The sequence below is a fragment of the Parus major genome, chromosome 2 (assembly GCF_001522545.3).
Source record: "Parus major isolate Abel chromosome 2, Parus_major1.1, whole genome shotgun sequence".
In the NCBI taxonomy this organism is placed as follows: Eukaryota; Metazoa; Chordata; class Aves; order Passeriformes; family Paridae; genus Parus; species Parus major.
In genome coordinates this window covers 22,511,598-22,538,305 of record NC_031769.1, presented here as the reverse complement: position 1 = coordinate 22,538,305, position 26,708 = coordinate 22,511,598, and the positions used below count along the sequence as shown (strand labels likewise).

At 39.1% G+C, this 26,708-nt stretch overlaps 2 long non-coding RNA genes across 2 annotated transcripts in view; both read left to right on the top strand.

The window, feature by feature from the left end:
- LOC117243857 overlaps positions 1-12,162 on the top strand; it is a 20,662-nt gene extending 8,500 nt beyond the window's left edge. Inside the window, exons 2-3 of the long non-coding RNA XR_004495775.1 lie at positions 1,568-1,681; positions 4,836-12,162. This is a non-coding gene — a long non-coding RNA (uncharacterized LOC117243857). The remainder of the gene's footprint in view (positions 1-1,567; positions 1,682-4,835) is intronic.
- A 3,228-nt stretch (positions 12,163-15,390) lies between these two features.
- On the top strand, positions 15,391-26,451 carry LOC117243856. The gene is made up of 2 exons (XR_004495774.1): positions 15,391-22,949; positions 24,168-26,451. It is a non-coding gene; the product is annotated as an uncharacterized LOC117243856 (long non-coding RNA).
- Positions 26,452-26,708: the final 257 nt, after the last annotated feature.

Genomic DNA, 26,708 nt, shown 5'->3' with positions numbered 1-26,708 from the left:
CCAGCTCCAGATGCAGCCAGGGGTTTTGGTGTGCACTGAGCTGATAGAGGGGTCCTGAAGGAGAGCTGTGCCAGCCAGGCAGACCCTCCACACCCAGAGTGCTGCCCCAGCAGGACAGGGTGCCCCGCAGCACCCAGCACGCACCCCTCGCTGGTGTGTGCAGTGCTGCCTTATGCTAGCCCACTGTGATTACTTACAGATATTTACTTTAGCACATGGCATATAGAACATTAAAAGGGGTTTGAAAATCTCTCAGTTTTTCAACTTCTGAAGGATTATTAACTTCAAAGTCTGAAGAAATGTCGGCCTTCTATGCTTGGAAATGCCAGCAGCTTTTGCATATCCCCACCACAGTACCAAGAAACCCCCAGCAGAGAGAAACGATTACTGCCTCCATGGCATAAGGATGGCTTTTGATCTCCTAACATATTGGAAATTACTTAAAGGTAAGCCATCTGCTAGCTGAGGAACAAAAATAGATTACATCACACCCTGCTAGAAAGATTGTGTTAAATCCTGTGTATCAAGGCTTTTAATAATTCCAAATTAAGTCAGTTAATAGGATTAGGTACACATTTTCCTTAGGCTTCTTTCACCAACTATTCACAAAAAAACTTTTTTTTTGGTGGAGATCTGTAAAATTCAGGCATGTTCCACTGGGAATAAAAGAGTTCATTCCAGAACAAAACATTTCTTTAGATCATAATTGCTCTCCAAAAACACTTAGTGTCAGAGAGCAGATCAGTGTGCTTGGGAGGAACACAAGCCCTTTGGTTTTTTGTTAATATCATAATATTAACTGCAAATGTTGGATTGCTTAGTTAGGGTATTGCAACTATTTACCTAGGATATAACCTACCCTTAAAAGATTGTTCAGGAAACTGTTAAGTCTTTTTTCCTTTGTGGGTTTTTTTGTTTATGTGTTTGTTTGGTTTTGTGGGCTTTTTTTTTCTCAAATGGTTGGCCACCTAAGAAAGGTAACTTAGACCTGTTTTGTTTACACATAGAAGAAACTTTGGCTAGTATTCCTTGTAGCTAGAAGATCTTATTATTTTGGCTTTGACACTGTCTGGGGAAAGATGCTCAGATGACAATTCTCCCATGTTTCTTTCACTGCTACATTCTTCTGGTTCTTGGCAATCTATGAATCATGGACTACAGTAGCTGAAACTTATATCCAAATATTTGGGTTTAGTAGTACTTAATGTACTCTTCTTAATCTATGCAATTATTTTCTAAGTTTATTTACAGTTTTGTGTTTTGCAACATACTTTGGTAATGAGATTCATGATTAAAGTTTCTGTTGTAACTACTTCCTTCTGTTAAAAACTTTTGAGCTTATAATTTTATGAGGGGACCATGTACTAACTACTTTTCTCACCAGAATTAAACCATTTGGAATCATGTTTAGATGCATGAAAATTTGGTCATGTACTATTTAGAACTTGCTTTTTATACTTGTTGCCATTATCTCTTGTGAATTAATCAGAGGCTGTTTTACTATATCATTATCAAAAACACATGAAACTCAAATTATTTGTATTTTTCATTCTTTCATGTGGTCTAGAATTTATTACTGAAGACTTTTAATATGACAGAAATCTTTCTCATTACCATTAAGAGATTCTGCTTAGTCAACAGATATTCATGGCCTTACATGGATCAGTATTTAACAACTGTGGTAAGTGGTATCTTCCTCTGAGGGTAATTTTTTTTCATATCAAAGCAAAATATCCCCCCATAAAATAAGGCTACAAGAATCGGGAAAACATAAGTTAAAGCCAAATCCTGAATATATGGTTTCTGATAAATGCAACAAGAGAAAATATAAAGGAATTGTGGTCCCATGCCGTAAAAACTTCTGGGCAGAAGACTGGGGAGTTCTGTTATCTCAGACACAGTTACAGTCACTGGGATTTCTCTTGTGCTCAAAATTAAGTACATATTTCTTTTCTATATGTGAATTCTAGAAGAAATTACTTGTGTTAGATCAGTTTAGAAAACAATGTCTCCAACTAGCTGGTTCTGGTTTTCTACCAATTAGCAGAGAAGTAGTATTTTCCATTTGTAATGTCAAATAGACCATCATGTAGGTGTAGGACAAAAGCAAAGGACAGTATTGGCAAGTATGGAATTACATGAAAACAATATAAAGAACCCTCCTTCAACTTCTGTGTTCTGGGATTTAAGTATTTCTGGAAGTTTGGTTCAGTAGAACTGGGGAGGTTGGTGGCACAGGGAAAGTGAAGCACCTTATAGCTCATTAAAATGGAAAGTGAAGCACAACAGAGCATTACAGACATTTGAAGATGAGATATCCAGGAGAATATCTTATATTGACTGGGAAAACATATGCAACACTCAGAACACATGACTATGATTTTGCTGATATTGAACTTGAATGCAGAAGACGCCATACAAGCATTTATTGCATAGTTGAAGGTTCTGTCTGTATGCAAAGTAAGCAATCTAGAGAGAGATGAGGAGCAAACCTTACTGCAACTGATCCAATCCATTAATCTTTGCCTTCAGACATCCTTTAGTCTCATAGAAGAGATGTTTCTTTCCCATGTCCTTTCAGTCCTTGCCTTTTCCAGTGCGAAATTGCCAACAGTATTTCTGAAAAGCTGAGAAGGAGAACTGACTCTGGAGCTACTGTATAAACAGTAATTCTCACAACTTCCCTCCACCAGCTGCTTACCCCAAGGAGAGGTTTAGAGTCCTCAAAGCCTTAGTTTACAAACCGTCCGCTTCAGATCACATAACACTAAATAATTTTAAAATATAAGTATGACCTTACTACTTCAGATCAAATGTCAATGTGGTTCTGTTTTCTGCATCCAGCAGTGGATGTAAACACATGTCCCTGAAAGAAGAAGGGCATGCCAAGTCTGTATGGTACTTTGCATTAAGCCTCATATTCAGCTTTTAACTATTTTTAGCTCCATCTACCTGCACTGCACACCCACTAGGTCTGACACTGAAAGAGACTGAGAGGAAACATTATCTTGCTCTTGATGCCAGATCTAACCTTTTTCAGGCCTCATCACCAAGAAATGTTTACATATACTGAAACTATTCTGGGACAAAGGGATCACAATTTGTAGTTTTAGGACATTGGTAAATCATGGCTTTATATAGTGGTATAGTGTTGTTCCTTTCAAAAAGATTCTTGAAGTTTGAATTGCTCTTTTGACCACTAATTAATATTTATATGACATAGTTTCCCTTCCCTTTCATAGTTGCCCTTCATACCTAGGTCTTGTTTCTGAGTGGAGAGATCATCTCAGAGCCCACCATTTTCTAGATGAAGTTAGAATTTTCTCATGTCCATCACTTTACATTTATTTACAGTGAATTTCCTTTACCATTTTATTTCCCAGTTGCTTGATGTGTCCTTTACTTTTGGGTCTTGTCCTTTGATATTCTGGGTAACTAAACGTAATTAGCAAGCTTGACCTCAGTGTTCATTGCTTTTGAAGAACATTTTAAATTTATCAAACAGTCCCTGCAGAATTCTTCTGGTGAGTTCATTTCAACATGAAACTAAACATTTACTCCTAACCTCTGTTTTCTGTCTTTCATTCAGATATTCATCTAAACAAAAATTCCCCTTTAAACATCCCCCAGATGTTTAGTTTTCTTAAAAGCTAAATCTTTACTGAGGGATTTTGTAAAAAGCTTTTTGGAAATCCAAGTTGACTGTACCTACCAGGTCACCCTTATCTACATGGTTTTTTATTTTTAAAGAACTCTACATTTATAAAGCAATACTTCCACGGACAAAGACATGGAGTAGTTCCAGATGTGCATTATTTCTATTCTTATTAAGCATGCTACTGATGTACTCTGTGTAGATGTCAATCTTGCAGGCCTGCAGTTCCTCAGATCTTCCCTGGAATAATTTCTAAAAGCTGACACCCCATTTGTCACTCTTCAGTCCTACTGCTAAGGCAATTTCAGGAAAGAAATTACACACCCTTGCTAATAGTCCCACGATTGCATCTTTGCATTGTCCTAGAACAACAAGCTGAATAACATCTGCTCTTGGCAATTATTTTTTAGTGTTCAATTGACCATTTGTTCCTTATCCTTTTGTGCAGAAATTTCAATTTCAAGGAGATGCTCTACTCACCCTGCGAAAAAACCCTAGGCCAACCCCCCCCAAATAAATAAATGAATAAATAAATTTTTAAACAAAACTAAACAAAAATACATATATATAAAACCCAAACCTCAAAAAAAGACCCCACAAAAAAAAATCACTCCAAGAGCATAGTAGAAGTCCTTAATTTCTTCCACAGTGAACACTGATGCAAATAATTAAACTTTTCTGAACTAATTTTTTCCACCTGTATCAGGATCAACTAGTAGTCCAATAGAGTTTCAGAAAGTCCTACTCTTTAAAATATATTTTTAATTGTTGCACTGACCCTACTGCATTTTTATATTAAAAATTCCAGAATTTATTATTGTATTTTTTTACTATGGATATGACTTCAGTTTTTTGAAGAAGGGTGGCCTCATGCCAGACAAAGGAGTGATTATCTAGCTATGTTAATTGAAACACTATACAGAATTAGGCACAATCAGATAATTCTTACAAAAAGTGGTTTTGCACAGAGAACAGCTGAAAGAATAATTCAGGTCTATATCCATGTCCTAATCGAAAATCAGATAGGCTATTTTTGGACAATATCCCTTTCATCTTTTCTTGTTGAAGATGTTCCTTTTCTCACAGCTTTTTTAGAGTGTTGCCTAGGTGACAGAATATTTATTTTGGAAGGGGGGTGTCTCATGTTCAGTCTCATCACCTGCATCTTCCTCTGTTACAGGTTACATGCCAACTCAGTAATACACATATATGGCTTTTAGTACCACAGCACTCAGCTGCCCCCTTCAACAAGGAATGCTGCAAGCTGCAGAGCCATGCTGACTATCCTTATAGCTCAAAGAATCAACACAAAGAAGAACTTTGGCAAAAAGGAATGTGTTTTTGCTTTTTCCTCGGTCCACAAGACATGGTAACCTGATCTTTAGGGAGCTCATTGGAAGGTATGGATCCAAACGCAACATGACCATGGTGAGGACTCAGCCACAACTCAGTGGGTTTTCAGCTTGAAACTGAATTGATCAGAGTCAGAAGACAGAAAGAGATACTGAAATAATATTTTGTCCAGACACCAATTTTCAGAGACATAGAGGATAAGTCTGAGTCTTCTGGCAGAAGAAGTATAAATGCAGTCTTCAGAAGGTTGTTCAGGGTCCAAGGCTCTGCTGCAGGGTCTGGGTAGCCTTGGTGTGCTGCCTCCTAGGTTCTGGCAATCTTCTCTGAGGTACTGAGGTGAGAACTGGACCTATCATTCAAAAGTCTAAATTCTGTTATTTGTGTGTCTTTGAATTTAAGTAAAAGGGCTGATTCAACAAAGAGATTTATATCACTGACTACTCCTTAGTCATCTGAATCCAACATTTATATTTTACTGAGACTATCAAAACTCCCACTGAATTGCTATCTATCATTTTAACTCATCTCTTTTCTTGGGTTTTGCATCACCTAGCCTTAAACATTTGCAGTGTAGATGTTTGCATCTGAATTAGTCATCCTCAGTTCTGCTTAAGCTCAGCAGAGAGAAGAGAGAGTTTCTGAGGAATGATTCATCTGACCCACTTTGGAAGTCTACAGTACTTCCCATGGACTACACAGCCAGCCCACGTTGACAGCCATCAGATGTATCTGCCAGCCCAGTAGGTGACTGCATTTAGACAGATGAATTGAAACCCTGATGCTAAAGGAGCTGCACACTCTGTACAGCCCTAAACCACCTGTGCATAGTAAATGTGAGCTATTTTAAACCTCAAAGGACAATTGCACTGCACACTGATACAAGCTAAGGGTGAGTCCGTGAACAGCTGTGGTGGCTGACAGGCAGGGAATAAACAAGTTCTCTGTGTGGTGTGTATGCAGGGTGGCCAAAATCCCCCTGTGCTAGAGCTGCACTGAGCCCTCCTCACCTCTATGCCTGACCGAGCTGCTGGCATCAGACATGACCTCCTTTGCCCAAAATATGCCAGCACACCAATCTCCATTTACATATTTACACAGTGATCTTCTTGGGCAGCCTCAACAGAAATGAATACCTGAAGTTTCAGGATGCCTAAAATTTAAACAGTAAGATTTTCATGTCTCACTAGCCCTAGGTATATCAAGTTTCAGTATGAAATATTCCTGTGGCTTTAATCTCTAAGTGTGGGAACTTAGTGTTGAATTAATCCTAATTAGACCTCATAGCTCACAGTGTATCTATTATTTCTTTCTCATGGGAGAAAAAGATGGTGGATATGCTTTTAACAATACATTCTGGAATATGCTGACTTCAGTGTGAACTGTGGCAAGGTAAAAAGGACTAGGTGTCCCAAAACCTGGTTAGAAGTTGGACTTACAACCCAAAGCTATGCAAAGGAGATTTTGCTGCAGCTAAAGAAATAACTGGAGTGGTCCAAGTGATCTGCCAAATGAAAAAGAGCAGCACAATGAAGCCTATACCTAGAGTGGTTGGGTAGATAGGATGCAGGATGCCTACTTACATCTCCTCATTAAAGAGTGATAGGGAAGCAACATTTCTTTGACCACCAGAAAACACTGGAAATTTAAATTGCTTTTAACTGAAACAAGCTCAAAGTCATTTGTTGAACCATCATTTAGAATTTTTTTTGTGCTTGAGCGAATGGCTTCAATTTACAACTAAGTTATTAGCAAATCAATAAATTATAGAAGTGAAAATTTGTCATCTTAACTGGAGAAAAAGTGAACACTGACATTCATCCTGGTCTTAAAGTACCTGAAAAATGTTTCTATCCTATATCTATCTACTACATATGGAGTGAAGGGGACGTCTCAAATGATTTTTATCCTTGTTATAGTTGACAAGCTCAAACAAGGTGATGGCAGGCCACTAGTGCCACGTTCACTGCAGAAGGGAAAGATTGTCAATAGTGGTTTATGAGAGAAAAGGTTGTTATGCTTTATGTTATTTGTCCTAGCTCTTCACTGAGGGAGGAATTAATGGGTTTTTTAACATAAATGTTATTAATTGTATGTATCCACAGCTCTCTCTAGTGACAAAAAGCTCATGAAAACTGTAGCTCAGAACATTTAGTGACTGTTTTTCTTTAAGTAATGCAAATTACTTGATCTTATTGTTTTATTCCACTTACTTCACAAATCTTGGTAGCCATGGCCAAAACATGCTCTATGGACTCTTCACACACGCAGTACTCCCAGTGATGTCAGCAGAGATAGTGACAAAACAATCACAATAAGATTTGGTCTCTAACCAGTGAATATTTCCATGTTTATAGCTCTTTACCACAGTTAAATATTTCTTCTGCCACGAGCTCTTCTTGTATGTGGTTCCACATCTCACAACAGGGTCTATGGCCCATCCTACGAGGCCCTGGTGCTTGGAAGTGGCACTGATCTTTGGAAGAACAAAAAAAGGTTTCTATAAAGTGCACTCTCACCTGACCTGGAAACTACAGTGGCATTAGTTATGCTTTTGTAATTGACAGCATTTGTATTAGTCACAGATTTAGCTTTGTTTCTTCATATCCTGGCAGAAATTTATTAAATGCTGCCTCTGAAGCATTTAACCAAAACTTAAAATACTTGGCAGCACTGCTGACTTTTAAAAGACTTCTCTGTATGATTCAGTGGCAATATATATTCCTATCACAGCAATTAATGTCAGCACCTCCAAGTGCCCCTCCAGAAGAGTTGGCCAAACTACCAGGCACTGACTGAATCAGGAAGGTGGATCACTGCATCCCAAGTCATGGATATTGCACAGCTTTTGCATGGATGTGTCAGTGCTACCCCTATTCACATTCATTTGCTTCAGGCTGCTTTTACTTTTTGCCCCAAGACAAAACCACATGCAAACTGCTGAAGCTCCCATGGCTTTTGACCTTGCCAAGCTTTGTTAGAGCATCTTATCTTCACACAATACCCACAAGCATGCTTAGGACACTAGAATCAGTGTACCAGAAACTCAGTGCAGTTTTGAGTCACAGCACCATAGGCTAAGAAGATGTGACATATATTTCCATATCAAAACAAGAAAAACCTTTCTTTCCCCTCTTCACTGATGCATAACATCCCAAAAGGCAAGAATGGCCTTCAGCTAACACAGATCAATTTTCTTTCAGCTTCAATCACCATTTAATTACTGTTGACTTCTTTAACCTTTTTCTCTTCCTTTATGGATTAGATTCCTTTATACTCTGTTGCCATTTGCTTTCTCTGTGACATAATCAAACTTAAAATGGTATGATAAAATTTCACATTTTTCTTCTTCCTTCCTACCATTTATGTTCAATTTACTTCAAAAACCAAATCATTTCTTGAGGAGAAAAGTATTTTTAATGAATTGACTTTTAACTTTATCTCTCTCCAGTATCTAGATGTCATTTGCTTTAAGCAAGTAATTGTTCAGATGACTGGATGGCATGTTGGATAAAAGCACTAGCTTTTCAGCTCTTAACATTTCAGGAGAAAAACACCCACATAGCAGTATATTTTGAATGCAATGGCTTTTGTTGACTCAGCCTCATCTTCAGCAAATATTTCACATTTCACTAACTCAGAGTCCACACAAAAATAGTTCACTTAGCACTTTTTATCAGAAGGAAGCCATTTCTCAGTAGAGCAGAAGAGGAATGATTTTTCTACTGGTGGCTGTAAAACAAGCAGAGATCCTCCCAGCCAAATGAGGGTATTCATTCCTTGGCACCTATTTGTTCTGCTGGATCAGAGGCCTGTATGTCTGTGTCACTGTGCATGAACTGGTGTAATTCAGGGTAGGTTACGGCCCCATGCATCTCTTAAATTGATGGCTTTGAAACACCTTAATTCCACATGCAATGAGCACAGTCTGTTTTCTAGAATGCAAATATTTTAGGACTCAGAGTACCCCCATCTTGGTGTTGGTGTAAACACCTAATATCCCCTTTACAGTGCAATAGTAGCACAAAGGAGTTAGGCACTGAGCTGTGGAGCAGAATGACTTATTTGTTGAATTACAGGGGTCAAGGAAAAGAGTGGGTCTGCAATTATTACCATACACAGTGAGACTGCCAGTGAATCTGTTACTATAGATTTTATTTTGAGATCTTGTTTTTGAAAACATTTCTCCTTGAACTCCTAATTAACTTGGAGCAATTGAGTTACAAGACCTACAGACCAGAATATCTCAGAGAAGTGAGGATGCTCTGAGGTATGAGGTCACTATTGGCTGTAACTTTGATCCTTATGCATCATTTAGACACCACAACTAACAAATATACAAAAATAGCTTTATTTCATGGGATCTTAGCACTGATGTCCATTCAAGCTATTTTTTTTGGTTTTGCTACATCTCAGCATGCTGTAAGTAGTTATGTCTTTTTCTTATACATCCAACCATTAAGAATGAGTTTAATTCTTGAGGGCAAAAGAGGACATAGAAAAGTACCAGTTCTTACTAACATGACACTACATACTACTTGTCCCTTTTTTTTTTTAAAATAATAGTCCAATAATTATATTTTTAAGTTAATTATATATTTTTTCACAAGAAGCTGTAATTAATTCACAGGGAAAAATAGAGTTTAATTTTTTGATTCAGTTACAGTGAAGTAAATTGATAAAATACTTTGAAAAATAATTGTACTAAAGGGAGAGCCTGGAGAATAAAAATAAAACACATAAAATACAGATGAAAATATGTGAAGTATAATCCTTTTGGGCCACATAGTCTCTTCTTGCACCCAGCATAGGCTTGTTTTGTGTTGCAGTGTGCTCCTCCACTCTGTATACTGCTCTACTGTGTGCTGAGATATGCACATATGTATTCAGAGGAGATGATGTAGCTTTCAGATTATTTAGATTAAGGATGAGCTTACTCTGCAGCACTGTGACCTACCTCATTTAATAACTGCAATAACCTGTAATTGTGGTCTGGGTGGTTTTAATGATCTGGAAAACACTATGCATGACCCATTACATGTTATATTAAGCTGATCATTTTTAAATACACACGCCTACGGACATTAGACATTAAGACAAAATGCACAAAACTGAGTTTAAAAACATCAATAAACAGACCTGCCTGCAGTACTTCCAGACATGATAGAATGGCCTTTGAAAAAGCCATCAATTTTAACTAAAACTGTTGGAATTTGTTGGATTGGCTTTTAAAATTTAGACCTTTCTGCAGTGAGTCATTTATTTATATAACTTGGTCACATTATCCACAGCTATAAGAAATTGAGTAAATCAGATCTGCCATTCCATTTCACTTCTTCCTGCCATACATATTTCAGCAGAACTTGAAGGAACATCTTTTGTTTACATATTTAGAAATAATTGTAAAGAGCAGTTTCTTTGAGTGACATTAGAAAGTCACTCAAACTATCAGTCCTAAAGGACTTTATCCTCAAAGGTTTTGGTTTTAATGTATGTATTTAATGTAGAATGTAATGCAATACACTACTCTTACGTGTCTGCCCAGAATCAATGATCAATGACCCTTAATTAACAGATTATCTTGACATTCCAACTCAAATGTTTTTACTAAGTTTGAAAATAATTTTATTCTTAAAAATATATATGAAGCTTTTTAAAATGAAGATTTGAAAGGCAATTACAAAATCAAAGCTCAAAATTTAGCAAAAAAGTCAGGAATGAGCTAAAGCAAATGACTGGATCTGCCTGTGTTTATATAGCTCATAAAATGAGCAAAAGTTCAGAAAAACATGACTAATGCGAAAGATTAGTAAAAAGTTTAGTGGTGCCAATTAAGTCTTTGCATGATGTGTTTAATTGTCTGCTATAGACCAGGCAGTTATTACAGTGCAATCAGACAGCAAATGTAGTTTATATCACAGCTATTAATATTTACCACGTAAATGACCAGAAAGGATTTTATCTGAAGCATGTAATACTTATTTCTGATTTTTAACATTCACTTTATGCAAGCAGGATTTGAGAATCCTATGTGAATTTGAAATCTAACCTTTTATAGTGAGGGAAAATATATATGCATACTCTGATAGCTGAAGATTTTTGGGGGAAATATCAATGGGACAAATTCTGAGGCTTCTCAGTGTGTATTTTATCATTGTCTTTATAGAAGTATTGCTATCCACAAAGACCCCTGTAGGAAGCCGAGTTCCCATTGGAAGGAGGATGCCACTGAAAATTCCTTGGGAAGAGTGAATTTAATACTCATTTGTGACACTCATGAGCCAGGGGCCAGGCTTGTTTGTCATTGCCATAAATACACAAGCCAAACAATTCCCCCTCCTTATGCTTTGCACCAGGGAAGGAGAGAAGAAGCAGAGAACTTCCTCCATGCCAGACACCTGGAGAACAGGGTCTGGTGCCACCTGCCATGGCACAAACAGCGTCCCTGCTCCCAGGCAGTGCCCAGCACCGCTGTGCTTTACACAGGGCCAGACCCAGCACTGCTGAGGGGGAAATCTGGAGCTGCCCTATGGTTCTATACCAGGTTAAATTCACAAATTCACAGTGGAAATTTGCAGTGCCAAACAGTTTGTGCACTCTGCTTTGCTGAACTTTCAAAAGAGCAGTTGAAAGCCATAATGTTGAAGCCTGACTTTTGCCACTGCCTTTTCTGGTCATGTATCTTCCTGTATATTACCTTTATTTTGTATATTACCTTTATTTTGTATATTACCTTTATTTTGTATATTAGCCCATTAAAACATGTTAGTGTGCTCAATTCAGTCCCGATAGCTGAAGGAAAACTCAAATTCAGGATATGAAAAAACAGAAGATGAAAAAGAGGATGCTAGCTTATGACTTCATCCAATCAACCTCAGAAGTTGTCACCTATTGTTAATTTTTACTTAGAACATGAAGTTCAGTTCTCTGTTTTTAATCGCCTCAATTTAAAACTCAATTGTTTTGTAATTGGACAGTTTCATTTTTCTAATCACTAATGAAATTACTTAAATTGAATGTGAAATTGTATTATTTATGTTAGTTTGAAAGTAATTCACAACTGAAGGAATTAAAAAATGCCAATTTTTTGACAAAAAAATCAAAATCAAAGTTAAAAAAAATGTGGAAAATTTAATTTTAGTATTTGACTATCAAGAGAGCAGAGATCATTTAGAAAATATCATATTCTTTATAAATACAATAAATTTCTAAATTATTTTTGTCTCTTATTTAAGATACAAGAAAATATTCTTATCCTGCTGAAACCACTGCATACTAAATATGAACAAGTGAAAACTAGTAAACATTTTCCCAAAATGCAAACTCAGTAACTTGCAGATAATATTGATTCTTATGACCCAAGCAATTACCTGCCTAGAAGTACAGTTCTTCTGCCTCCCTGCCTCCAAGCTATTTTTTTCTCCTGTTGGACTATTTAGGCTCCTAGATAATATTTTTGCATTATGGGTGTATTATTTACAACCTAGTCCTAACACGAAAAGTTCCCTGAAAAAATCAGATGTTCATTATATCATGGTCTTCAGCATCACCTGTAACAAACACAATCTCATCCTGCAGATTCCTTCAGCCCATTCCAATGCTGCCTCTCTTTCTAAATACTCCTTAGGCTTTTCAAAAAGCAATCAAATGTGCAATCAAAAGATCTTTGTTTTCTGTGTTGTGATTTGTAATGCTGACATCCATCCACCTCTTTGATGTTCCTGTTTTAGTGCAGGAGAATGGAAACTAAGCTATCATACTTCCACGATCACATCCTCTTGTGTCCCTTGCTGGGACATTGGTGGACAGATGCCTTTGCAAACCTGTGTTCCATATCTTGAATTCACCTTCATAAGTCATTGATAAAATGTGATGCACTCCAGTTTGGGACAGCATGTTTTAATTATTGACTAGGCTACACGAGGTATAGAAGAAGCAGTATATAATAGTGTTTGCAGTGAGTAAGGGAGCTTCAGGTAACAACACCTGACAAATCTCTTAATGCTACATACTAATTGAGTTGAAAATCAGCACATTCTTCATGAAAAAAGAAATAGCAGATCTCCACTCAAAAAGAGAGATTGAGGGGGTGGGAGAACAGGGTGAACAGGAGGGAGAACATACAAAAAGACACCTGTTCTCATTAATTCAATGACTACTGTCAGCACAGTCCTACTACAAAGAAGGATAAAACCCATAATGAATGCTCTTCAAACTACATTCACAAGGAAAAAAAAGGGAAGAAATAATGCCATTCTAGTTAGATGTAGCACAAGGTCTGGGAAGTTGGTGCACTCACAAATGAGAGTTGATGTGCTGCACTGAGCATGAACACAAAGATGTAATCGGAAATGCTCATGTCGTCGAGTTCATGCTTTGCATGGAGTCTATTTTCAGTAGTCCCTAAAGATCAAATTCTCCTGAGGACAGGATAATGATACACTGGGCTTTTCTTGTAGCAGAAAATTAAACAGTTTTTTTCCTTTGTCTATTCACCAAGCACAAAAAGCAGGGATCTTCTCTCCTTGTGCAGGAAGCATCTATAGCTCTGCATGGTAGAGCAGGTCCAGCTAATGGGCTGCATATTGGACAGAAATCTGTAGCCATTTTATTAATGGATTACTCCTAGGAGAGCTTACCAGCTGTCATGGGTTTTTTTCCAACTTTGAAGCATATGACTCACAAAAGGAGGATATAAATATTTTTGAGGCATGACATGAAGTTAGAGAAGAAAGCAAAATGCTAGAATAATAAGTCTCCTAACGGTATACAGAATAGGTATTACATATACCCTTTTGTACATGCAAAAAAAGATGGCTTATCCACAGACTATAATTGTCAATAAAAAACCCCATCAAGTCTGTGCAAATGAAGACAGAAACTATTGTCCTGTTAATACAAATTTAATTGAGGAGACTGCTGGAGTTGCTGCTTGAGCTGAGTAGGAAGGAACAAATTCCAAATCCAAGGAGCTCAGTTCTTAAGGATCCACATGAGATTTCAGACAGGTCAGCCAAGTATATTATATAGAAACATTTGTGGTCTCTACTTGGCATTCCTGACACCTTCCCATCCTCTGCCAGAATGGAGTCCCTGCATGTCACACAAAAAACACAATGACAGTCCAAGCCTTTTAATTTGACAAAGATATATTTCTTCACTCAAATAGAAAGATGGCAGTTTATTTTGTTTGTATGTTATTTAAGGCTAGATGGGAAAAGGATAATATTTTCAGCTGGACTTCAAAATCACGCTTGCCAAATAAGGCAGAACTGTTTTTTGACAGATTAGAATGGATGAGTGTTTATATGTAATCTGTCATTTATTTGTACAAATCCATATTTAGCGTGCAAATAGATACTTGTTGCTGGACTCTATTTCTATAGTTGGTCAAACCCAAACTCTAATGTGCATTTTGCCAACAATAATGTCCCCAAATCTGCATTCCATTTCTAAAGTTCAAACCTATTTCTAAATAAAAATGGCAGTTTTCCAAGAATGTGACTCCCAGTAAAGACTGTGGCTGTCATGGGATACAGTGTAATACCCATATGACATTTATTTCTTTTTCTTTCTCTGTGAGCATACATATTCTTCTCACAGACATATTTCTGATAATTTAAAATATTTATTCTATTTCTAAGAAGATTTAATCAGTACTCCTAACTGAACATTAGAAGAATTAAGCATGATTCAGTAGTATGTGCCAAATTCAACCAACCCTGGAAAATTTGATAGAATCATAGATTCATAGAATCATAAGATGGCTTGGGTTGGAAGAGATATTCAAGCTCTAGCTCATCTAGTTCCAATGCCCCTGACATGGGCAGGGACACCTTAAACTAGACCAGGTTGCTCAGAGCTCCATCCAGCCTGGCCTTGAACACTTCCAGGAATGGGGTATCCACAACTTCCCTGAGCAAACTGTTCTAGTGCCTCACCAATCTCATGGTAAAGAATTTTTTCCTAACAGTGAAACTATTCTTTCAATTTGAACCCATCCCCCTTTGTCCTGTCACTACATGTCCTTGTAAATAATCTTTCTTGCCTCATCTTTCCTGCAAGTTCCCTTCAGGTACTGGATGGCTGCAATTAGGTCACCCCTAATCCGTCTCTTATCCAGGCTGAACAATCCTAATTGCCTCAGCATTTCCTGTATGAGAGGTGCTTCCATCACTCTGGTCAATTCTGTGGCTGTGCACTTGCTCCGTGTCCTTTGTGTCCTTCCTGAGCTGGGCACCCCAGAGCTGGGTGCTGTGTTCCAGGTGGGATCTCTCTCACCAGAGCAGAGCAGAGGGGCAGAATCCCCTCCCCTGCCCTGCTGCCCACGCTGCTTTTGGTGCAGCCCAGGACACCTTCGGCTTTCTGGGCTGTGAGTGCACATGGCCAGGTCATGTCCAGCCTCTCATCCACCAGCACCCCCAGCTCCTTCTGAGCAGGGCTGCTCTTTATCAGTTCATCCTCCAGCCTTTATCCATTTCTGTATATGGATTCTGTATCTAACATGTTCTTCTTCAAATTTCAATTAGAGAAAAGACAAGATAAACCTGTGGTTTCCACTCTGAAAAATCTATCTGTTAACAGTTATTCTGGTGTTCATGCTGTACTTTCTTTGTTAACATTGCCTATTGCTTTTAAATGTTATTAAAATGTGTGGCCTGTGCCAGATGTTATGTTGAGGCATTGGATACAAGCAAGTTTCAGGGACTTGAATAGCACATAGGTCCGTGAGATTTGATCCCTTGAAGTTTCCAAGTACCCAGCTAGTCACTGTGGAATGAGATTACCTCACCAGACCTCGGAGGCCAAACAGCTTACGTCTAAAGTCCGTGAAGAAGGCAAGAAAGAGAACCATTACCCCCTTGTCCAATAAACACACAAGTAGTTGGGATGAACAATCTCCTGTGGGTGCACATTATGCTAGGTTAATTATAGTGCTGGGCTTTTTTACATGATGATAATTATTAGACATATGAAATCAGATGAGGTTCAGCTTATCCTCAGACAAAACTCAAAACAGAGTTGGACAGTTCAGGGTTAGGGCTTTGCATCTGAAGAGTTCTTAAGTGCATCACATGAGAAGTAGCTGTGCTTTTGTACTGCCATTTTCAAAAGACAATGTTTGGCACAGGAAACCTATATTCTTCACCTGACTTCTTCCTCAATCATTTTCTTTGACAAAATAAGTAATATTTATCTGTAAATAAAGCTATTGAAGTGCAAAAAATTATCTGGAGGTTCTGATCCCACACCTTGACATAACCATTAGCTTTGGTATGTCTGCAGCTGAGTGGTAGGTAGGCATGGGATGGAGTGGGAGCAAGGCAGGTTAGTGAGAAAGACCTTAGGATCCCCATTTTTCCTCATTCAGGGGAAAAACATGCAATTGAGCTGTAGGCACACCAGTGCTGCTGAATTTAATATCCTGCCTGTCTACCTCTGGGCAGCAGCCAGTGTCAGCAGAAAGAGCTTGGGGAATTCTTACTGCGGGGAGGAAAGGTGGCAGGGGAGCAAGAACAAATAAAAAAGGATGTTAGTTCTGGGTTACAGAAATATACAAAATGATCAGGGTATAACAACGATTAAATCACTTTTTGCTGTAGCTGTTGATGGCTGTGATCTGTTGTTACCAGCAGGGACTGTGCCTTCCCAAGACAGATGGGACTGGGAGACTTGCACAGGGAGGGTACAGATTTGGTTTCCTCAAGCTGCTTTTACTGCAGATTCCAAATGCCAGTGAATGCCACCAGCCCTACGTAACAAAGTGCAGCTAAGAGGTAATTTTTACCTGTTATCTTAAAGGGCTTAATTCTGCAGTGCTATATAAAACCAAACTCCAGCTATCAGGAAGTACAGCTGTCTTTATCTGAATCAGTAGCACTCATAAGCAACTTACTGCCTCATTACCAAACCTGAAGCCAGAAATGTATTTGCACAGGGACAGAATGATCATGCCCAATGTCAGGTGAAGGACATTTACTTTCATTATTTTTCCCTTGTCTCTTGTATTATTCACATATTTCCTCTTCTTTAATGTCTCTTCTCTTGATTATTAATGTATGAAGAATGCTGGCTGCACAGTTCAGAACATGACAACACCTGAGAAACCCCAAAGAAGCCAAGCATTGCTATGTGTTATTTATAGGATTTCAGGCTTCTCTGCATTTCCCTCAGTTTCTGGGATTTTATAATTAGAGAAAGAAAGACTACCAACTCAGATTCAGATGGTGAAGGAAGCTCCAGAGCTCTGTATTGACCTATTTATGCCAGAACTCCTCTTTAATTGTTAAAACCTCCCTGTTGTAGGGGGTCAGAGGCTTCATGTATTAATGCACAAAGTCATGGGACTGAGCTGAATAATTTATTAATTCCTTTTGTGCACCACACCTAGGGCTTTTTTGGAGGAAGGGTAAAATATTTAGTGGATTAAAACAATGTGTTGGAGTTATTTATATTTGGTACAAGTCTTATGAGCTGCTCTGGGAGATGGGGTTGTTTAGCCAGGAGAAAAGAGGCTCAGAGGGGACCTTATGGCTGTCTAAGGTTTCCTAAAAGGAGATTATAATGAGATGGGGATCAGCCTCTTCTCCCAGGTAACAAATGACAGGACAAAAAGTCTTTTAGTTGTGCCGGGGAAGGTTTAGATTGGATATTAGGAAAAATTCCTTCACCTAAAGGGTTGCCATGTGTTGGAACAGGATGCCCAGGGAAGTGGTTGATTCACCAACCCTGGGGGTATTTAAAATCATAGACTCATGGAATGGTTTGGGCTGGAAGGGACCTTCAAGATAATCTAGTTCCAATGCCCCTTCCACCAGACCAGGTTGCCCAGGGTCCCATCCAACTTGGCCTTGAAAACTTTCAGGGATGGGGCACCCATAAGTCCCCTGAGCAACCTGTTCCAGTGCCTCAGCATCCTCACAGCAGAGAATTTCTTTTGTAAAGTGTTTTGAGATGTTTGTGTGAATAATGCTATGTGGACAGCATTTAACCTCAGTTTAGAGTCAGGCAAAACACGACATGTCAGGATCTTCCAGCTGAACACATGCACACGGCTCTCCATCCGTGGCCTGAAGCAGTGACCCTTACAGAGCCAGCACTCTGCTTGGAAGAGCTTTTCCAAAGGCACTTCCCCATTGTCTGCACCCAGCTGGCCTCTAAAAATCATTATGGCCATGACTCATTCATTTACTACCTGCTGGAAAAGACCAGAGCAACTGACAGAGTACAATTACTGCTCAGGGTCTGGCTGCTTTTCCTGCTCTTAGTGACCAAAAAAGGTATTTCCTTATAGAATACCTGTAATCCTACATTTCTATTTTGTGTTCAGTAAGAACACAAGAACTCAGCTTTTTACTAGCTCATAGCGCTACAAAGGTATTTTTTTTTTTAATGTAGTTATTATCTTTTTATTTTAGATCTCATCATTAAAATAGACAGAAGAATGTAAAATGTATATACAGGGCTATGATTGCTGTCTGGTTTGTTTAAATTAGAGAAACTCTATATTTTGAAATTGTACATATAACTTAGAATGTTTAGATTATGAAACTAAAGATAACTGTAAAAGGATATGAAGCTGTAAAAGGATATGAAAAGACAAAGAGTGATTAAAAAAATACTTCTTATTAGTCTTCCATTTTCTTTAAAATCACAACTTGCTACCTGTTGTGTAAAATAGTGCCAGGCTTTGTGCTTAGAAAGCCTCTGTATTTCTGTTCTTGATTTTTCTTGTAATGTTTTAAGGTTACTTTTTGTCAAAGAATTTACTTATTGAACACATTCTAACAGCTTTTACTCCTATGCAGTGCCACATAATGTTTACTTATTTTTCTATTTGCCTGAATTTTCTATTAAGTAATTACAAATTAATTGTATACTACTTACAGAAACTTGCTGTGTGATTGCTTGTTACAGTCCTGTAGTATTGTTACTTTCTTAATTTGGCTGATTCTCTTACAAAAAACAAATAAAAGGTCCTCAATGATAAGCTTCAGCGTGAGGACTGAAGGTGTCTTCTGAAGTGCATCAAAAGTGACAGCAAATGTCAAATTAACTTGGAAAGTTGACACTTCACCAGATAAAGAAACAGTCCACCAACTGGTATGTGTTATGAAATAGGTCATGAAATAGGGTATAGGAGGCCTTCAGTACAGGCTTTTGGAAGTGGTTTCACTCTGTTTTCTTAGCTCAACATAATGATTTTCCTCCTTTTGCTACACATGCTGCCAGGCCACACTACCCATCATCCCATGATATCCAATTGATACCTGCTGCAGTTGATCAACTGGACACCAATCAAAGAGAAGGGGAAAGAATTGCCTAAATGCCACAGTCCAAAAGCAGCACTGAAATGCAATCAGTAACTCTAAAAGATGTGACCCAGCTTTCTTGGCACAGGCAGACATAAACTCAGTAACTCCAGATTTTTCACCCTTTTTCCTGCTACAAGGACCTGAATTCCTTGTTCATTTTAACAGCCCTTTCTGCCAATAAATATTTGAATTTTTCTTAGGATGACTGCAGTTGCTGGCAATTTTCTGTGTAAGGTCCTGCAGTGGTTTCAGCTAAGGTAGAATTTCTTCTCAGCAGCTGTTACTGTGCAGTGTACTGAATTCAAAATGAGAATGGTATAGACATTACACTGATGTTTTTAGGGTTTCTTTCAAAGTCCTGTTTATCCTAAGTGAAGAACTTCCTTGTCTCATGTTCTGGAAAGGAAGCACGTGAAAGAAACTGGGAGGAAGCATAGCTGGGACAGGTGACCCAGATTGACTAGAGAGATATTCCATGCAATAGAAAGTCATGCCCAGTGTAGAAACTGGGAGGAGCTGCCCAGAAGGGTGGCTGATCTGGATTCAGGAAGGGGGTTCTGATGCTGCTCAGCAGGTGGTGAACAATTACATTATGCATCACTTGGCTTTCCCCTTTCTATTAACATCATTATTGTTGTTGTTGTTGTTGTTGTTGTTGTTGTTATTATTATTATTATTATTTACCATTGTTATTATATTTCACTTTATTTTCGTTTTATTGCACTATTCTTATCTCACTCAAGTTGCATTTTGAGTGTCTTCCCCATTCCATCGGGGTTTGTGTTTGTATTGTCACAATGAGTTATGTGAAGAAGGAAAGGCTGTAACTGACAAGCAACATTGTTCTAACTGTCAGAGTACTTTTACAATGCTTGTTGGACCCCAAAGGTAATTTTCATCCCACTCAATCTCACAGACAACCAGACCCTTCTTCCTAAGTGAAGACAGCACAAGAAAATTCTGCAGGACCATGCTTAGGGGGGCTCACCTGGTCCATGTAGCCTCCTCTCAGCCCTGGGTCTCTCTCCTACATCACCAGTATGAACAGGAGGCAAAGGCTGCCATGACCCAGCCCTGCAGCACCACCAGGCTCCTAACTTGTGTTCCCATGAATGAAGTTTATGAAAGGAAAAAGAGATAATCCTTGATGTGGTATCTAAAATGAGCAGATCCTTCAGATCAATCCCTGCACAAAGATTTCTCTCTCTCTCTGCCACAATCTGGAAGATTAATGAGGTGAGTATGCATGGCTGCTAACTGCCTGTGCATGCCAGTCCAAGAATTAATAAATGCTTTGCAGTTGTTCAGTCACAATGAGAAAATTACAATCAATTGGCATTTTTAATAAAGAAATTAATGGCATACTTCAGTGAGATGACACTGATAAGTGACTGCTTCAGGCACTGAACTGCTCATCTCTATTTATAACTATATAGCTGAGGACAGAAAAAAAGGAAGGGGGTGGGAGAGAAAATAAATCCCCAATGAATTGCTATTAATTGCTTCCCAGTGTACTGACTCACCATATTCTTCACCAGAAGACAGCTTTTGACAATTTTATTATTTCAGTATTTATCTCATCTCACTGTGTAAATTCACACTGTGCCCCTGAGCAGAGCACCCTGTCCTGTCTTGGTGGCCAGCAGAGAGAAGGGGCCACCACAGGGACCTGGTGACCTGGATGGTGTCTGGTACCTGCTTTGAGGTGAGATATATTGCTCCCTAAACTAGCAAGGCAGCCCAGGGTGACTAGCAGAGATTTAGCTCTGACCTATTTCAGATGTTTGTAACTAAGCAAGTGAGTCACACTTGGTACTTTTGTTGCCTTAATTTCCCATTGAAAAAGTGACTATTCCACATGATCAAAGACAAGTTGTCTGTGAGACCTTCCAAAGGGAGAGGTGTGCCATAATGACTGACAAGATATAAGGAGTCACAAGTGCGAGAGAGCTAAAACTGTCTTTGTATAGACAGGTGTTGCAGTGAGTATCAGACAGCTCAGGTTGACAAATTCAGTTCAGCTCACTCAAGAATCTGTAAACACTGATATTGGCCCAAACTTCATCTGACTCCTTTCACTTCTGTCAGTGAAATCTTGGAAACGCATCAATGTGTTATTTGAAAACTCTTGGGAGGCTTTACAGTAACTCTAATTCAATCCTTAAACAGGAAGTATAGAAGGAACAGGGTAAAAAAAATGTTTTTAAACCCATTAAAGCATTGGCAAGCATTGGCAGAGCTCTGATGGTGTTGAACAGAAATGAACTGAGTGTGTCTTTGGAGGAAGCAAGTGGGCTTGGCTTGCCTGGCACACTGGCACATGCAAGAGAGGCAGGAGGGACCGCATGAATGCAGGGAAAGAGGCTGTGTTGCTGTCCCACCTGCAAATGCTGGAGTGTTCTTACACTGTGACAAAGGATAAACAAGCTGATACAAGAGCACTAGAATTTTCTCCTGTGCTTTTCTTTCCCCTAAGCCTGTTTGGGCTCAAAGTCAGAAATCCTTCTGACATGCCATGACCCATGAGATGGCAGCTCAAGCTGGTGCAGACCATACTGAGTTGTGAGAGGTCAGGACTGCCCTGCAGGGCCAGCACCAGAGCCATGAGCAGAAATGTGTCATGGAAAGCTGCAGCCACTGCAGCCACCAGGGAGAGCAGGGGGAGGACACCAACAAGCTGCTTATGAAGGATTTCTTGTGGGTCACTTTGCTTGGGGCATCATCACTTTGGGAATCACAGAGTAACTGCCAGATGGAGCCTAAGGATTGTGCTGCTGAACACAAGTCAATGAGGCTGCAGTATAAAAGCCTCTTTCTGACAATCAGCACAAAAATCCACCAGTAATGGAAAAGATTTTATAATACTGACAATGAAGCACTACATTTGCACCAAATCTCCAGCAGTAGGTATGACACTGACACATGCATTTAGCATGTTCTGGGGGATGGGGAGGATCGAAAGGATGGAAAGGTGGCTGGAGTATTTCTTGAATCCACTTCTCCCCCTGTATATCTACAATTTCAACAAAGCCCATCTTCTTTTCTACATTCATATAAATATTTTCTGCACAAGAATGTAAACAAAAGTAAAAAAATTGGAATCTGGACACAGGTCAGCTCTTTGAGGAATGCCTGCTTTCTGAAGACATGCACATGCACACAGGCTGCAGCTTACAGCCTATAGCTGTAAGACCACATCAGACATGAGGAGTATAACTTCCCATGCCAGAGCAAAGAGCAAGCCAGTTATGTCTTCTAATGATAGAAATACAGTGCAAAGCACCCCATGCCTTAAACTGCATCTTTTAGCTGTATCTACATAATGCTTTCAACAAGATTAGTTGTGTTTTTCCATTATTGTAGAGAATTGTGTGTTGATAGAGCCCCATTCCTCTTGCCCTGTTGGCAGTTCCCTATGCAAAAGCTTTTTCACATGTCACTAGGAGATGCTGCCCAGAGAGAGTTCACTGCTGAGCATCTATTTTGTGCCTAATAAAATGCTGAGGTGTGAAATGTCTGTCACAGAACAACAGTATGATGAAACAGCATGAAAAAAATATCTTCCCAGCCCTCCTGGACATCTGTAGAGCAACAAATCTCCTAATCTCTTCTGAAACCTGTAACCTCAGGTAAGGCACTGATTGCACACGGAGGCAAATTAATAAGGATTGCACCCATTTTCCATCAGGCTGTATAACTGCTTTTATTGTTATTGTAATTTTGAAAAATTAAGCCTATGAGAGAAGGGGGAATGATGGGATTAGTCTTCCTTCAGGACCCCTTCTGACAAATATGCATTGCTGAACCTGTGTTCAGCTCCTCCTACACTGCCACATCACCTTGCTCAGCAGTTACTGTAGCAACAGCTTTGCCTACACTCTTATCCTTCATCAGGCACCTTGAACCCTCCTGTGTTCTCACACACAGAGGACCCAAACCCCTACTTACAAAAATTATTTAATAAAATCAACAATGTTCTTTAGAAGACGGCAAAGGTACATCTGTCTGCTGTACCTAGAGCTCAGTTCCCTACAAAGTGAAGGAGAAACAAAATCAGCTGGTTTTCAGAGAATTTACAATGACCTGACACAAGGTGCATTTATTCTAAGGGCACATCTAAGGGGAATCAGCCTTGATCCAAAGAACTCATGAAGCTTCACCTCTTGGCAGTGGCTGAGGGTCCAGCTCTCACTGTATCTCTGTACAGAGAGAACAGACACTTCTCACAAGAAACACCACAAAAACTTACAAAACCATATTCATCGATAGGTGGGAAAAGCACTTTTGACAGAATTATTGGTACCATTTCAATCTCCACTAAGCTCTACAAGAACATGGGATATGCTCTTTGCAGTTGGCCTGTAGAAATCTGACATCATTATAAACAGAAAATACTTGGGAGAGAAGGAAAATCTTTTAATATTAACTCAGTTTAAGTATCAGAAGCTTCTCAATGAATATTATTTGTAGCAATGGTTCTGGTCAAAGCTAGGACCTATTTTTCACTTTTTGAAGAGGGTTGTTTTTATTGGCACAGGTGTATGCAGTAAAAGATAACTGCTTTAAAGCATTTAATGTAAAATCAACCCTCATAAACTGGCAGGAACATACCTTGAAATTTGTAGTCTACAGATAAGATAGGGTGCAAGAATATAATAGTGTATGGTTTTGATTAAGCAGGAATTTCCCTCATTAACATATATAAAAACTTAAGTGACCTATAGGTATTTAAACTTGTTTTATTCTGAGTATACTTTTCTTAGTATTACAAACTTCACCTACTGTTTAATTCTAGAAAAAAAATATTTATTGTAAAAGCTATTTTTTGAATTATGTTTGTTTGAAAGTCTGCTTGGCAGCACAAAAACCACCACCAGTATCAGCTGGAACAAAGGCAGAGGACCTGTAGCTCTGCATCTGGCACATCTGATGACAGCCTGGCAGACAGAAAGGTCTTGTCCTCATGGCTCAGAATTTTCACTCCATGTCAAGCTCTTCATAATAAAATCCTTGGAATCCACCTGCTAAAGCCTTTGGTCTAAGAAGCATGCTTATAAAAGCCTCTGACTTTGAGGTCTCCTTTCTGGGACTAAATCATATTATTTCATCCTCTGAAGGAAAGCTGATATTAGTGGGACTTGGTGGGTACATTAAAGGACAGAGTTGACCCAGTGGCTTAAGGAAAAAAATAAAAGAGATAGGACTCTAAGGTTCAAGTTCATGTTACTGCTCGACAAACTGAAAGGAGTGAAATCGTTGCCTTACAAAGAAAAATAAAACTTAGAACATTTTTGGCTGCAAGACCTATAAATCCACATCCACATGTGCATTCTTCATATTGAGGACTTTGTAATAGTCTGGTAGTCAATCGATCCCTCAGTACCTGGTGGCTTGGACAGGCAGGGAGAGATGAGCCCTTACTCTAAATTTTTTGTTAGAGATGGCAGAAGAACCTATTTGCAACTGCTTGGAACTTTTATTTTTTACCATCTTTAAGAATTGAAGAAAATCAGGCAGGATGTGTGGCTCTGGATGATTTTCTAGGAGAAACTTTCATCAAAAGTAATTCTTCTGGCTCTGAGAATGGGACTAAGGGAGGAAAAAGCATTGTTTTGTCCATGTGGGCCCAGGAGGAACTGACTCTGATGGGGACTGAGAGGCTCAGCAATGCAAACTGCTCCAACTGCCAGCTCTGTAACTTTAAAGCCCCAGCATGTGTGAGCACACTGGGTAAAGAAGTCCTCCCCATGACTCCAGCTGCTGGTGTATCACTTCTGACTAATGAGAGGCAGAAGCAGAAGAGGAAGAAGGCAAGTGGCAGGAGAAGGCAGCAGAGGTGCCACAGATAAATGGGGAGGAAGGATGAAAGGGGAGTGCTAGTCTGTAAGACACTTCTACCAGCACAGGACCCAAGACCTGATCCTCTACAGTCTGCTACCAGCAAATACGTGGGAAAGCACTAATGGAAACAGCACGGCAGTCCTCTCAGGAGATGGCTCAAACAGCATGCTATTGCTAATGGTTGCTTCAAGTCACCCACTACCAGAAACCTGGAGTATTAGCCCTCCTGAGATGACCTGGACAATAACTTGGACATGTTCAGCTTTACATTTTTTTTAAAGGGAACAAATTAAGTGAGACTACTCTTAAAACACCAAGATTGCAAAGTCAAGTGCTGAAGATGGGAAATGCCTGAGTCCCTTTGTTCTCCTGCTACTCATGTGAGAGGACAGAGCTGCACAAGAAGTGAGTATGTGCTCATTTTTCTGCGGGCACCCTGACTCTTTCAGAGCAGATGGCCATTGCTTGGAGCATGAAAGCTGGTGCATGGATGAGGGACTGTGAAGGATTTCTTCATCCAGACATGGAAAATGTGTCCTGTGTCACACAAGGCATTACAGAACAGTTTCAGTCTATGGTTCTTCATGAATCACAAATGTTTTCCTCTGCAAATAAAATCATGAAGAACTGGGTTTTTTTCTGTTGTAATGTTATTGATCATATAAAACAATCCCCAAGTTTTTAGGGGTGAGGTGGAGTTTTCATGCCATCAAAGGAGAGAAGAGGCAAAAAACCTCCCAAATTTTCAGGAATGCAACTACATGGGATGTGGAACAGCAGCAGCAAGTACAGCTGTAGGCCCTATGGGAAGACAACAAGCATAAGGATCATACTGTTAAAGACTCATGAGCACTATTTGCAAAGAGTCCAGATTAAAGTCAAACCAAGCCAGCTCTGGCATTGTTCTCTAGCACCAAATGTTTGGCCTTACAGGCACGTAACTTAGAGATCTGCAAAATAAGGTATGTGGAAAAAACAGATACAAATCCAGTATCCTGTACCCTCCATCCAATTGTTTTTTGAATTCATGTCAGATTACAATGACTGTGAAATGTTGATGATCTCTGTCCAGTGTTGGTAGAGGAAGAGAAATCAGCTTCAGCTGAAATTATGTTTTATAGCTAAGAGGAAAAGAGCAGTAAGGCACTGAAGACTGCTTTTACCTAGCAGTTGAAAGAGAGCTCTTTCTGCTGAAAATCAAAAAGCTTTGGTAAGGGAAGGGAAAAAAAGCATAGCTATTGGCTCTACTGTTTGGTAAAATAAAGCACGTTTTCCAATATTTTTCTTCCAGCATTGTGATGAAGATAATTTAATAGGAGTTCAAGAATCAAAATGAAAACACTAGAAAAAATAGAGGAAATACAATATCTTTTTAATAAATATCTCCAAAATTTAGACCTACACAAAAGCTGGAGCTGGAGCTTACCATGTCAGTAAACCATTTTGCTAAATTTGGGGAGTCCTGACATTTTGCAGCTTCCTTATTGCACAGCTATCAAAGGCAAGAACTTAAACTTTTCCTAAAGGCATGAATGTAACACCCAAAG